The sequence below is a fragment of the Acinonyx jubatus genome, chromosome D2 (genome assembly GCF_027475565.1).
Source record: "Acinonyx jubatus isolate Ajub_Pintada_27869175 chromosome D2, VMU_Ajub_asm_v1.0, whole genome shotgun sequence".
In the NCBI taxonomy this organism is placed as follows: domain Eukaryota; kingdom Metazoa; phylum Chordata; class Mammalia; order Carnivora; family Felidae; genus Acinonyx; species Acinonyx jubatus.
The window spans coordinates 35,818,937-35,834,820 of NC_069393.1; positions in this window are offsets into that span (position 1 = coordinate 35,818,937).

Here is a 15,884-nt window from a genome sequence, read left to right on the forward strand (position 1 = left end):
CTTTCACTTTTAAGGAACTTTGTGATTACAGTGGGCCCACCCAAATAACTCAAGAAAATTCCCCAATTTTAAGGTCAGCTGATTAATACCTCAATCCTATCTGCAACCTTAATTCCTCTCTGCTATGTAAAATAACATATTTGCAGGCTTGTGGATTAGAAGGTGGACATCTTGGAGGGGGGGAGCTTCTTTATTCTTCCTATCACAGCATCCATTGGAGTTGGTTCAGTTAGGAAGACCCCTTAGAGCAGTATAGAGAAGGCTCTCGCTTAAACTAGAGTAAGACTAAACAACCAGAGGTCAACTTTCAAGCATAGACATTATGTGACACTTTGACATTGTACAAGGATCTGAAAATTGCTAACATTAGCTTCCCCACTGGTATCGTAGGTGTGGCAACAAGCCTGCCAAACACCTGTTTACTACCAATAAGCAAGTGTGTTTAAGGTTGCAGAGTATTTGGGGGCACTTGGGTGGCTCAGTTGATTAAGTGCCCAACTTTGGCTCAGGTCATGATCTCATGATTCATGGGTTCAAGCTCCACACTGGGCTTTGTGCTGACAGCTCAGAGCCTGGAGCCTGCTTTGGATTCTGTGTCTCCTTGTCTCTCTGCCCCTCCCCTGCTCACGCTCTGTCTCTGTCTCTCAAAAATAAATAAATGCTGGGGCGCCTGGGTGGCTCAGTCGGTTAAGCGTCTGACTTCAGCTCAGGTCACGATCTCGCGATCTCGCGGTCCGTGAGTTCGAGCCCCGCTTCCGGCTCTGGGCTGATGGCTCAGAGCCTGGAGCCTGCTTCCTATTCTGTGTCTCCCTCTCTCTCTGCTCCTCCCCCGTTCATGCTCTGTCTCTCTCTCTCTCTGTCTCAAAAATAAATAAACGTTAAAAAAAAAAATTAAAATAAATAAATAAATAAATAAATGCTAAAAAATTTAAAAAAATAAAGTTGCAGAGTATTTGATTATATACACGTATCATGCTTACTTAACCTTTTTTTGACTATTCTACATTTTAATGACTTTGAATTTTGCTATTAAAAATAACACTGCAATATATGTTTCTACATAGTTCTGATTATTTTCCTGTGGTAACATCCAAGTTGTAGTCACAGCAGATCCAGTGGTGTGAACACCTTTAAGGATATTGGCACTTCCCAAAAAGGATAATTGGAAGTGTCTATCTTGAATGGAGCACAAGTGGGACAAATAAACCTGCTGGTGCTCAGCCCTTCTTGGTTCCTGAGGTCTGTCATGAAATGCTTTGTGATACACATTTTATACATCATGGCCACTAAATGCAAAGGAATCAGTTTTTATGGTGGTCACCCAAGAAAACTTCAGAAAGAAAAAAACCCTGTTGGAGTTACTATGTAGAAAAATGGTCTAAAATGTCAAAGTTCAATGTAGCCTACAAAGCCCCCATGATATCTGCCACACAGTAATTTCTATAACACGTGGCTCTCCTTACAAATTGACTTTAGAAATTAACATCTATGGGAGATATCATTTACTTGTATCAGTGTACAATTTTGCCAGCAATGTATATTCAGTGCATTTACTTAGCCAGTGTTTATTGAGAGTCAACTATGTGCCACACCCTATTCTAGGCACTTGTGATGTAAACCCAAGATTCCCTTACAGGGTATATATTCCAATGGAATAGTAAGTACTATTACAGTAAGTATCACTGATTGATGAAGGCATTCTTGGAACAAAACTAATGTGACTAATCTTGACATTGTCTGCAGCCTAACTTGACTCATAAAAATACTATAAATAAATAAACTTGGGTGGATAACATATTCTTAGATTATCTCCCACAATGTCCATTGTCCCAGTCCTTTACGGTCTAACCTTGGAAGTCACATAGTGTCACTGTCATCAAGCTCTGTTGGCTGAAACCAGCGATGTCAATCATTTTAGTTTACTCAACATCACCTCTTTTAGGGAAATGTTCCTCCCCCATCACATGTGGTTCTGATGGGTCTGCCAATCATAAGACTCCTTCCCCTTCACTGCAAGGGTAGGATGATAATCCAAGTGAAACTCATCAGAATCTCTCTCTTATTAATCTAAATATTGGTTTAATCAGAGGATACATACATGAATATGAGATATTTGGTGTCATAACTTAATATAGAAAGGTCCCAGAGAGATAGATACTGCTGCAAACCCTGGAGAGGCCTTGACTCCTTTCCTTCCACTGGTCTAATTATTCTGCTTTTAGTCTATCATCCTCCATCATTTCCCCAATAAAGTCCTGCTCCCTCAAACCATTACCTTAAACTTAAGCTAGTCAGAGTCAGTTTCCATTGCTTGGAACAGAGAACCCCAACAGAGAGACCTTGGATACAATCAGCTGGCCATATTGACCATAAGAAATTCAGCCAAGTTGCCACAGGGATTTGTAGACTCAGAACAGTTTTATATACTTAGGTCACATTGGTATCAACAATAACTAAACTATAAGAGTTACTGTCGTAAATTCTGAGAGCAATAATTTAACAGTGTGACTTTAATTACAGGAAAACATTCCATTTTCAAGTAATAGCTATGAAGACCACACATGTGTAACTGGTGGTGGAAATGAGAGAGACACCTATAACTAATGACTATACTTTTCCTAGAATGATGATTTTGCTGTAAAAATTAGAAAGGATGCTAACTGATGAAACCTTGCCTCTAATTATCATATGGAGATTGGTCAAGTCTTGGAACCCCATCCGTCCTTGACTTCTAAAATGACCTGCAATGTTTCCCATGTCCTGGTGTTCATACCCTGTGCCACCTTCTCCCCTTGAGTGTGTACTGACTCACCTAATGACTTACTTGTAACCAACAGAATATGGAAAGGTGATATGATGTCAATTCATGATTAGGTTACAAAAGATTGTGACTTTGTCTTGTTAGTAGACTCTAGGGTTGGCTGACCTTAATGAAACATGGCGCTGTACTAGAGAAGCCATGTAGCAAAGATCTAAGGGTGGTATCCAACTAACAGCCCACAAGGCACTGAAGACTGACAACAATTACTGAGTCAGCTAGCAAGCAGTTCCTCCTTCACTTATATCTTGATTGTAACCTTGTGAGAGACCCTCGAATCAATGACTCAGCTAAGCCATGCCCAAATTCCTGCCCCAGGAAAACTGTGAGATGATCATTCTGTATTTTTTAAAGCTACTAAGTTTTGCAGTCCTCTGTTACACAGCAATATATTGATTATATACAGTCCTTAAAGGAATACAATTTTTGCCTTCTTAGGAGACAAAGGTTTTTCTCATGATGATCACATAAGAAAGCATGTTAGGCTGCGGGTTTTGATCACTCTCAGGCTCGTGGCCCCTGTACAAAATGGTTGAAAGTATATTGTGTCCTTCAGGCCAAACAACTTGGGAATAGCTAAGGGTTCTAAAATGGGGAATTGGAATATGTAATTGCCCGCATGCAGAGTTTACTCCATCTTAGAAGAAATTTCTGCAAGAAAGAAAAATAAAAATCAAATGGCACTAGTAGGAGACAGAGGTTTTGAGCTATAGTCTCACGGGTATCCTTAATTGCACATTTTTATTTAGTTTTAGCCAACTGGCATTTAAACACCATTTTAATTAAGTTAGCACTGGAAAAAGAAGAGTATTTGGTTTGAGTTTCTTGTTCCAACTTCCTTTCTTAATTGCCTTTTCATTCAAGCTGAAGACTTATGGTGGCAGCCACAGCCCAGTTGAAAAACAATTCATTGTATCAGTGACTGGGCCTCATAACAGAGCACCTTAATAAGACCAAGTTCTGTACTTCCTGACTCCCTAAGATGGATTATGTTCATAGTCCATTATTTGAACGGGGGTATCTGACTTATGGCAAATCTATCTGAAACAGCATTGTAGAACTGTATTTTATCTTTAAGAAATGTATTTTATAAAAGTAAGATATTTACTTCTGTTGCAGGAAGGAATTTAAGCAGAAAAATTTCTCTCTAATGTTTGTTGAATCATACGAGAATGATGAGGGGGAACAGGGTGATACATCAACCAACTAACTTGAAAAACTCAGTTGTATTTTTATTTCAGGAAGAAAGGCTGAGCTAAGGGTGCCCTGTGGTATTGCATGAAATACTTTTCTTCTTTTTCCAAGTCATGCATATCGCCCAGGAATTCACAAGGGTAGCATCTCTGTTCTCTATTACTTAAATTTGCACAAGCATGCGATCAATTCTTCTTTCCTTTCCTTCCTCTTTAGGGCTTGTGAAAGGAGTTGAAATTTACAGGCTTTGAGGATGGCAATCTTTGTTTGGAATCATAGAATCATAGACTGTAAGAACCAGAAGGGACCTCTGAGATTATCTGGTCCAACCCTCTCATTTTACAAGTGAGGGAACCAAGGCCCTTTAGCAAATGATTCTGTCTGTGACTAATGCTTTTAACGACACCTGGAGCCCTGAACCAGAAGAGACCAGGGTCAGGATTCACAAAGTGCAAACAAATCATGCACACAGGTAAGGAGTCTTAACTCGAATTTAGTATATTATTTTCTTCCTTTTTGAAAGGAAGTTAGATCAAAGACAGAAGGCGAAAGGTACACAGGCAATGATGGCAGAGCCCTGGGTTCTCAGTTTGGTTCCCCAGCTCTCTAACTCCGTGACCTCAGGAAAGTCTCTTAATCTCTCAGTTTCTGCCTGGATCACCATGGAGAAAAACAATAGGGCCATCCTCTTGGGTTGTGGTGAAGATGGCCTGAATGACTGCGTGGAAAGCTGCTAGCACAGGGCCTTACTCTTAGCAAGTACTCATGAAACGTGTGTCATCATTATTATTGGTTCTTACTAGAAACATACCATCCCAAACCTGCCAACCCTTGACAATGGCAAATCATTTCGCCTTTTTGACCTCAGTTTAGCCACATGTAAATTGAAGGAATTTCAGCATCAGGACTCACTTGAACTTGGGTTTTACACTGCAGCTGACCTTGGTTTGGAAGCTACCTCCTCAACCTTCAAAGGCCACTTCCATCAGCTCATACCCTGAGTGTCTCTGCACAGCTGGACCAGAAGTACCATGAGGATAAAATTCACAGTTGACTCTTCTGTGCTTTTCCCATGGACCTAATATGGTATCTTCAACTAATAGGTCCCCGTATTAAATCAACACTTTGCTATTTAATTTTTATTACTTCTAGATGCGAGGCAAGCTTGATAGATTAATGCTGAAAAAGAAGATCCTAGTGAAATAACTGCTGAGGGTAACATATCATAAATCTCTGCAGAGAGCCCATGATTAGTGCCAATAGCTTGGGGAACAGTGGGCTGTCAGTGCACATGAGGCTGTGGGAAAGCTGGTAGGAGGCACATGAAACACTAATTGGACCAAGACGTCAATTTAAGAGTTGAAGCTGGGGGTGCCTGGGTGGCTCAGTTGGTTAAGCGTCCAACTCTGCCTCATCTTGTGGTTTGTGAGTTCAAACCCCGCTTTGGGCTGTGTGTTGACAGCTCAGAACCCGGACCCTGCTTCAGATTCTGTGTGTCTCTCTCTCTGCCCCTCCTTCGCTCATGCTCTGTCTCTGTCTCTGTCTCTGTCTCTCTGTCTCTCAAAAATAAATTTTAAAAAAACATTAAAAAAAAAGAGTTGAAGCTGGGTAGAAAGATTGGTTTTAATGGAGGGGGAGTCTATGGTGGGAGGTTAGGCTAGGTCTAGTGGTGGAAAGGGATCACTTAGTCACTTATCCCTGAGGCAAAAAGAAGAAATGGTGCCTTAGCTGATTTTTTAAAGTACTTGAATTGTATTTTTTAAGTGTGAAGCTCTTTAGTTACCAAGCACATGCTCTAAGGAGTGGCCCTGTCATTATTTTTCACCCTTCTTCTCTGCCTTTCACAGAGTTTCCATGACAGGCAAAGGCTTTGGAGAAAACAAAGTGCAGTGCTTTGCTCACTCAAATGGACTGTCCCCTGTTGTCAGGGCTTAAATTTTAAATCATTCTGGCCGTTCAATGTGGAACCCAGCAAAGAACCTTTGTCAGGAAAAGGTCAGATGCAGTTATTAACACAGAGTGACAACCGTACTTCAGAAAACAATTGCCCTCTGCCGTCCCTGTAACCTTCACAGGAGTCTTTGCTGACAATCTCTTCATTTCTATATATTGTCAGCAAGATATTTAACAGCACCTTGTCGTCCATCTTGGCCCTCTCAGAGGTATGGGCTGAGAGAGTGCAGGGTAACTTGGGACAATAAAGGACAGAAAGAACATTTTAATCTCTGGTCAGGTCAATTCAATGTCACTCAGTGAACATTTAACTTTTTGTTGTTGCTTTTGGCTTTGCTAACAAGACCGAGGCAACTCTGAGTCACAACTGTGGTGTGTTAGACCTAGGAAGATTTCCATCCATGCCCCTAGGGATGCCAGGGAACTCAGAGTTCTCTGACCCCATGGCCAATTTTGTGCTCCATATGGATCAATTCTCTCTCATTCTATCTGCCTGAGGTCTGAGTCACTAGAGGAAGCTCTTGGTTTCTGGTGATCATGGGCCAGGTCAACCAACATGCTACTGTGATTTGGCCATACTTTGCCTCCTGGCACAGCTTGATGTTCTCTGCCATCGTGAGGTTTAACAGTACCTGTCCTGAATGCATACATTAACACAGTTCTCTGGGCTTACAGGACTAGGTCAAAATGAGCAAAGCTGTGAGGATATTTTGCTTTATAGATGATAGACAAGTGGCAGGCTTAACCCTTCTTGAACAATACACATGTAGGGAAAGGCAAAATCTTGATTTTGCATTATAAGAGTTATGTGCCTTCATCTGGGTAAGCAGGATTTTAGAAGCAGACACTCATACTGCACTGACAACCTCCTTTCTAGATGTGTGTGTGTGTGTGTGTGTGTGTGTGTGTGTGTGCACATGCACACTAGCATGCTCATGCTTCCAAAGCCCATCCCTCCATATTCCTACCATCATAGGTAGGAGTATGGAGGGATGAAGAAGACCAAAAGCAGTGTCAGGAGGAATAACATGTAGGCTATTGGCAGCCAGCACTGTTTCATGTAAGTACTCAAATCAAGTAATCACCGTGTATTACCCGTTGCTGGTCTAGATGCTAAGTATGAGTCAAGCCACCATCCTCATTTGGAAGAGGGCCTCTGCATCTCTCTGTTTTCTTTGTATGCTAGTACCATGGACCTTTGAGCCAGCCAGCCCTGTCCCAGTTAGATTTTATAGGAAGCTCTTTCCCTGGAATGGTGGCGCCTGTAGAGGGAAGGGCATCTTCTCCGGAGAGCATGTTGAGACCGAGAGAAGCCGTGACATGTGATAAAATGATGAGCTCCCTGGGGAAATCTCCATGGGCCTGGCACTAGCTCTGTGATTAGTCTTGTCCTCATTGGGGGATGCACATTGCCTTTCTCCAGCCTCTTGGAAGGAATAATATATGATTTGGATATTACTCTGCTATTGACATGCTGGCATTTCTGCTTAAACAATTTTTAAAGAAACAAGGAGGAGTTTACAGTTCTGGGTACTTAATAATCCTGAAGACAGCTGAGGATGGTTGCATGAATGCATATTACATTTCCCCCAGTCTTCTTTAGGCCATTAAATATAGTCATAGGGATTTGCACCCCATCTAAGCAAATGATTGCTGATGAGGTGGATTTTCAATAGACAGGGTCAGGAATCTCAAGTCTAATTCCCCCCATACCCAATTTCCTCCTGAAGGTCAGAACTTTTTAATTGCTCTAGTATGGTACACAGAGCTGATCTGTTTCATAGTGGTTCAATGTCAAGGACCATAACTTGACGTGAGTTTTTCTCCAAATCTGTGCAACAATAAGCTTTGCCAAAAATGAGTCCACCTCTGTTTTATCCACTTGAGGGAAGACATAGGCACCACAGGCAAAGTTCATAATTTTTAAATCAGTTTTTGGAGATGTCATTGGGCATCATCTCTAATAATGTATTTATCCTGTAAATGAGTCTGGAACACTTCAGGTCAATGACATGAATTTTTTTCATTTCCAGTGTGGACGGATGCTGAATGAGAAAACAATAATACTGAGTTGGAGTAGAACAGAAAAGTTTGTAGTTAGATGCAAAGAAAGATTGTTTGCAACATTTTTAATCCTTTGTGATTTGACTTTTTTTAAAAAAACTGGACTTGTTTATAAAGTTTAGATGCTTACTTCTTAGCCACTAATGATTACTTGTTTCCTTTTGTTAGGCATAAACTCTGAAACCAAAACTCAAGCCAAAATCAAACAAAACAAAACAAGCCCAACCTTACGGGGAGACCCACATAAAGTAGAAAATATGGAGTGAACCAGCAGTCTGATCTGATCTCTCTCTGTCAATACTGTACACATGGCATAGTTGGTTTTTTTTTTTTTTTTTTTTTTTTTTTTTGGTCAGGTTCAGGCTGAAGTGTTATGCTAATCTTTCAAAGGAGAACACGAAGGTTCTAAAATTCCAAGGAGGTCCCCACTTATGAGACAGAGGTGTTTGGGAGTAACATGGATGGGGAAGGAAATGGGATCCTCAAAGAAGATGCCTATGTATGTATGACTTGGCTTCCCAAGAGAAGGAGGCAGGACAAGCTTGAGCTAATCATGTGCATCAGGACTGGGACCACAATGGAAAATATTGTGTGCCCTCACATACTGTTAGGCTGAAATGAATCCGTCCTAAATTTGTATGTTGAAGCCCAAATCCCCGTTATTTCAGAATGTGACCATATTTGAAGAGAGGACTATTAAAGGGATAAGTAACGTTAAATGAGGTCATCAGAGTGGGCTCAAATCCAACATGGCTGGTGTTCTTATAAAAAGAGAAGATTAGAACACATACACACAGAGAGGAAGACTATGAAAATACAGGGAACAGATGGCAATCTTCAAGCCTAGGAGAGAGGCCTCAGAACGAAAAACTCTGCCAACATCTTGATCTTGGACTTGTAGCTTCCAGAACAGTGTGAAGAAAAAAAAATTCTGTTACTGAAGCCACTCAGTCTGTGGGATTTGCTATGAAAGCCCTAGCAAACTAATAATACACACATGTGCATACACACACATAGAGCCAATTTTTAAAACTTTTCAGCAAAGGTGAATCAGAGTATTAAATTTTGCAATTCACTTTTTTCATTTTTTATTGTTATGAAAATTTCAAACATTCAGAAAAGTAGAAAGAATAATATAATAATATAATTTATGAACATTTACGTACCTACTACCAAGATGTGACAAACCTTAACATTTTGCTGTTTTTGCAAAATCTTTTAAGCCTTTTTTGAGGGAATAAAACATTTCAGGTACAATTGAGACTCCTTTGGTCCCCCCCCCCCACAAATCCTAGCCTCTCTCATTCCCAACCAAGAGATTACACTATCAGCGAGTTTTATATACTTGTCCCATGCATATTTTTAAAATTGTAATGCATGTGCACATATCCATAAAATTCACACTATTGTTTTATGCATTTTAAAATTTTATATTAATGGCATCTCATTACAAGGATACGTCTGTAACCTGTCTTTTAACTAAGCTTTTACAATATATCAATTTACAGTGTATCCAAATTTATCACATTTGGCTGTAGTTGATTCATTTCATCTGCTAAATAATGTGCCATTGCAGGGTATACCAAGTTTATTTTAATTTACTAACTGATGGAGTTTTAGGACATCTTCAATTTGTTGTCATCATAAACAATGCTTCGGCGATTATTCTTCAACACATCTCCTTGAAAACACATGTAACTGCTTATCTGGTAAGTGTACTTGCAAGAGAATTGCCAAAACACCCGTCAGTCATTAAATTCATTTGACCTCCCTAGCAGTGTGCGTGAGTTACTTATTTCTTTACTCCTTGCCAGCACGTCATTTTGTTAAGCTTCTGAGTCTGATGATCACGGAGTATCTCGATTTTAACATTTGCATTTTCTCGATTATTCATGAGATTGCCTATCTTTTCATAGGCATTGGTCACCTTCGTGCCTCCTCTTTAAATTGCCACTTGTCACATCAGCAGGGTGGAGTAGCATTTTCTTACTGATGTGTAGGAATTCTTTGTGTATTCTGAATATATTCTGAACTCTAAAACTTTGTCAGTTGTATTTGTTGTGAGTGTCTTCTTGTTTGTGGCTTGTCTTTCCACCTTTTTATGGAGACTTTGGTGAAACAGAAGATTTTAACTAATCTTTTTTTTTTTTTTAATGATCTGTGCTTTCTGTGTCTTATTTAGGATACCATCCACAATTCCATAAAGATTTCGTGTACTTTTACTTAAAAGTTTAAAAATTTTTATTTTCAAGGTCCCTGGGTGGCTCAGTCGGTTGAGTTTCTGACTCTTGGTTTCAGCTCAGGTCATGATCTCGCAGTTGGTGAGATCAAGGCCCACATCAGGCTTTGAGCTGATAGTGTGGACCTTGCTTGGGATTCTCTCTCCCCCTCTCTCTCTGTCCCTCCCTGGCTGTTGTTCACTCTCTGTCTCTCTCAAAATAAATAAATGAACTTTAAAAAAAAATAAATAAAAATAAAATTTTGACTGTCACAATTTTACTCTTCTGGGAAAAAAAATATAAAGTGTGAGGTAAGGACCTGATTTTGTTTCCATGTGACTAACCAGTTATCTCAACCTCATTTACTTAGTAGTGAGTCCCTTCTCCACTGATCTGTATTGGGACACCTGTCACATATGGAGTTCCTATGTATATTTGTGGCTCCGATGCTGGGCTCTTCTGAACTACTGTTAATTTTTTGATCTATGCACAAATATTGTAGTGCCTTAACAACTAGGACTTTTTAAATGTTTATTTATTTTTGAAAGAGAGAGAGAGGGAGAGTAGGGGAGGAGCAGAGAGAGAGAGAGGGACAGAGGATCCGAAGTGGGCTCTGTGCTGACAACAGTGAGCTCAATGAGGGGCTTGATCTCCCGAACCATGAGATCATGACCTGAGCTGAAGTTGGCCACTCAATCGACTGCGCCACCCAGATGCCCCAACAACTAGCACTTTAATAAGACTTATTATTTAGTAGGCAAGTTCGCCCTCATTTTTTTAATCCCCTTTATCTATTTTACCCATCCCCTCACCTGCCTCCCCTCTGGCAGCCCAGTCTGTCCTCTGTGACAGTCTGTTTTTTGTTTGTCTCTTTTTTTCTTTGTTTGCTTTGTTTCTTAAGCTCCACATATGAGTGAAATCATAAGGTATTTGTCTTTCTCTGACTGATTTCATTTCACTTAGTATTATACTGTCTAGATCCATCCATATTGTTGCAGATGGCAAGATTTCATTCTTTTTATAGCTGAGTAATATTCCACTGCACATATATACCATACCTTCTTTGTCCACTCATCTATGGATGGATACTTGGGTTGTTTCCATATCTTGACTATTATTGCCAATTATTGTAAATAATGCTGCAATATGTATAGGTGTGGATATATCTTTTTGAATTAGTATTTTCATTTTCTTTTTCATACATACCTGGTAGTAGAATTACTGAATCATGTGGTAATTCTACTAATTTTATGAAGAACCTTCACAGTTTTCCACAGTTTATGCACCAATTTGCATTCCTACCAACAGTGTACAAGAGTTCCTTTTTCTCCACATCCTCACCAACACTTATTTCTTGTGTTTTGATTTTAGCCATTTTGACAGGTTTCAGGTGGTATTTCATTGTGGTTTTGATTTGCATTTCCCTGATAATGACTGATGTTAAGCATGTTTTCAAGTGTCTGCTGGCCATCTGGATGTCTTTGGGGAAAAAATAATCTATTCAGGTCCTCTGCTCATTCTTTCATTTTTTTTTTTTATGTTAAGTTGTGTAAGTTTTTTGAAAATAAAATTTGGATAGTAACCCCTTATTGGTTATATCATTTGCAAATATCTTCTCCCACTTAGTAGATTCCTTGACATTTTATTGATGGTTTCCTTTGCTATGGAAAATCTTTTTATTTCAGTGTTCCCCCTCATTCAGTTCTTTTATTTTATTTTATTTTATATTTTATTTTAGAGAGAGAGCATGAGCAGGGGAGAGGGGCAGAGGGGGAGAGAAAGAGATGTAAGCAGTTTCTCTTCTCAGCACGAAGCCCAACATGGGGCTCGACCCCACGACCTTGGGATCATGACCTGAGCCAAAATCAAGAGTTGGATGCTCAACTGACTGAGCCACCCAGGCACAACCCTCCATTTTATTTCTAAAATTGACTTTCTAATCTTTTATCTTTTTATCTTTTTTTTATCTTTTATCTTTTTATTATCTTTTTTACTTTTCATATAAATTTTAGGGCCATCCTGTTAAGTACCATGACAGATCGCGGCTTCAATTTTGCTTTATTTTAGGAAGGGAAACCATACCTAGGCACTGTGAGTTCCTGATTTGTTTACCCCAAAATATAGAAATGTAACAGAAGTCGGTTATCGGCATATCAACCAATGAATCTGAGAAAGTGTGCAATTGGGAATGTTGCCAAACCCAAAAACCACTAAGTTCTTGTCGCACTACCTTGTCTTTATGCGTGAAGATGTCATCACGTGGCAAGCAAATTCAGTGCTTCCATCCAAGGTAGTATTTGTTCACACTGGCCCGTCTTGGCACTTGAAAGCAGGTTCACAGCAAGCATTCTTGATCGTTTTATTAGCCATCTGCTTTCCAGCATGAATAGAAGTTGTTTTCCCTCACGCATTTTGACTGAAATTGCCTGTAATTTATACATAAATTTAGAGAATATGAAAAATTTAGGAATATTGAAACTTCCAAAGAATAAACACAGTGTATCTCTGTATTTATTTAGGTATTTTTCATGTCCATCACTAAATTAATTCTTTTTTGTCTATGATGGTCTAAGTTTTGTGGCTGGTGAGAATTATATTTTTTAAATTGTACTTTTAATTGGCCATTGCCAGCATATAAAAATGTTACTATTTCTAACCTTATTATTTCTTTTTTTTAAGTTTATGTATTTACTTTTGAGAAAGAGACAGACAGAGCGCACACACATGGGGGAGGGGCACAGAGAGAATCCCAAGCAGGCTCTACACTGATTGTTAGCGTGGAGCCCACAGTGGGGCTGGAACCCACAAACCAGGAGATACGACTTGAGCTGAAATCGAGAGTCAACACTTAACTGACTGAGCCACCCAGGCCCCCCGAAAATCTTATTATTTCTAATACTTTGTAGATTCTTTTGGATTATTTATTGTAGAAAATAATATTCTCACAACAGAGTTTCCCGCTTTCTCTCCAATACTTATACTTTTCTTTTTGTTGTTTTTTTTCTCTCTTATTGTGTTGGTTAGGAACTCCAATAAAATATTAAATAGAAGCTGTGGTAGCAAGAATTCTAAATTTGCTTTTTTTTTTCAATGTTTTTTCATCTATTTTGAGAGACAGAGAGAGGGAGGGGCAGAGAGAAAGAAGAGAGAGAATCCCAAACAGGCCCTGCACTGTCAGCGCAGAGCCCAACTTGGGGCTTGAATCTACCAGCCGTGGGATCGTGACCTGAGCTGAAATCCAGAGTCAGATGCTCAATTTACTGAGCCACCCAGGTGCTCCCTAAATTTTAACTTTAAAGGTTTCTAAAGTTTCACCATGAAGCAAGATATTTTCAGTAGATTTTCAGAAGGAATAACTCCATTTTGCATCTTGATAAGATCTTTTCCTTTTTTAAAATCCACAATGAGTGTTCAATTTCATTAAATTCCTTCTCAGTATTTATTAAAATGACCATATTTGCTTCTCTTTATACTTATAATCTCATGATTTACATGGAGGGATTTCCTGATACAGAATTATCCTTACTTGGTTAATATGGGTATACATACAGCTACATAGATGTCTTAATTTATGTATTGATTTTATTTAATAAAATATGACAGTATATATTACATATTTCATACCTAAGTATAATACTTAATGTATTCAATGGTAATAGGGTAGATTATGTAGGACTTTCTTCATAATAAGCTATACTAACATAGATTTTGTAAGTAAATAAGTAAAATATATATACCACATATATTGATTTATGTATACAAATACATATCAAAACTACTGTATTTAATATAAATATTTGATATTATATACATTTAATACAATACTGACATATAGTTAATAATGTTATATACTATGGGACTCTTATTATCTATGTTTATTTTTTCTTTATCCTTGTCTGATTACATTACCCAATAATTTTATCCTTAACCTATAATTTTATTTTAATTTATCCTTGTCTGATTATATCATCCATTATACTAACCTAAGAAAGTGAGCAAGACATTTGTCTGTCTTTTAGTATCTGAAACAACTTATAAGACATACATTTCTTGAAAGATAGCAAATTTCCCATAAAACTATTCTGCTGTTGCCATTTGGGAAGGAAAGCGTCTTAAGATTGGTTTGATTTTTGATTGATTTACTCTGGTCTTCAAGTTTTCTTAAGACAATTGTAGCAATCTATAATTTCCTTGTCTGTTGTCCATTTCATATACATTTTTCAAATTTATTGTCATCATTGTTCCTCACACTTTTAAATGATTTCTTACTTCCAGAGTATCTAGAATTCAGTCTTCTTTTCTTTCCTAATACTGTTTATTTTGTTTTCTCTTCCCGATCTATGTAATCTAAGATTTGTCTCTTATATTGATCTGTTTTCTAAAAAGCTTTACAGTGTATTGTGCTTACTGTCACATCTTTGTTTCTTATTTTATTTTCTGCATCTAATTTTATTTTGGTTTTAGGGCGCCTGGGTGGCTTAGTTGGTTGAGCGTCGACTTCGACTCAGGTCATGATCTCGCATTCACGGGTTCGAGCCCCGCATCTGGCTCTGTGCTGACAGCTCGGAGCCTGGAGCCTGCTTCGGATTCTGTGTCTCCCTCTCTCTATGCCCCTCCCCACTCACATTCTGTCTCTCTCTCTCTCTCTCTCAAAATAAATAAACATAATTATTTTTTAATTTTATTTTATTTTGGTTTTCATTTCACTTAACTTTGACATTATTTTATTTTGTCTTTTTTTCTTTTTTTTGCAAAGTGGCATGATTACCTTTCTTATAGTCAGTATCTTCTTATTTTAACGTATCTTCACATATGCACATAAATTGACCTCTGAGTAATACTTTAGCTGCAGCTTATTTATAAGCTTTCACAGGCAATATTCCTATGGGCTTCTAAGTGTGTTGTAAGTTATTTGTGATTTCTTCTCTAATTCAAGTAAGTATTAAAGACAGGAATGCCCAGTTCCAAACTTATGTTCATTCTTAACTATCTTTTATTTCTTTTAGGGGAGGGGGCAGAGGGAAAGAAAGAGAGAGAGCTTCTTTTTTTTTTTTTTTTTTTTAAATTTATTTTGAGAGAAAGCACCTCTGGGCAGAGAGAGGAGAAAGTGAGAATCCCAAGCAGGCTCCACCCTGCCAGTGCAGAGCCCGATGCGGGGCTCGAACTCATGAACTGTAAGATCATGACCTGAGCTGAAGTCAGATGCTTAACCAACTGAACCATTTAGATAGCCCTTCAGTTTTTTTTTAATTGAGGTATATAACACATACAAAAAAACTGGAAAAATCTTAAGTTTACAATTTGATGAATTATTACACATATATAATAAGCAATCACCAAGATTAAGACACAGAATATTTCAGAATTGTAGAAGGATTGTTTGTACTTTGTCTCTGTCACTAGTTCCTAGAGGTAACCATTATTCTCGTTTCTGTCTCTACAGATCAGTTTTTGAACTTCATATAAATGAAATAACATTTTATGTTCTCTTTTGTACATTCACTGTATGATGTCTCTAGTCTCATCCATGCTGTGCCATTCTGTGTATCAGTACTGTGTGTTTCCCCCTTGTGTGTGTTATTCCATTGTCTTAATTTGCCACATGTTATTTACCATTCTGTTTCTGATGGACAAAG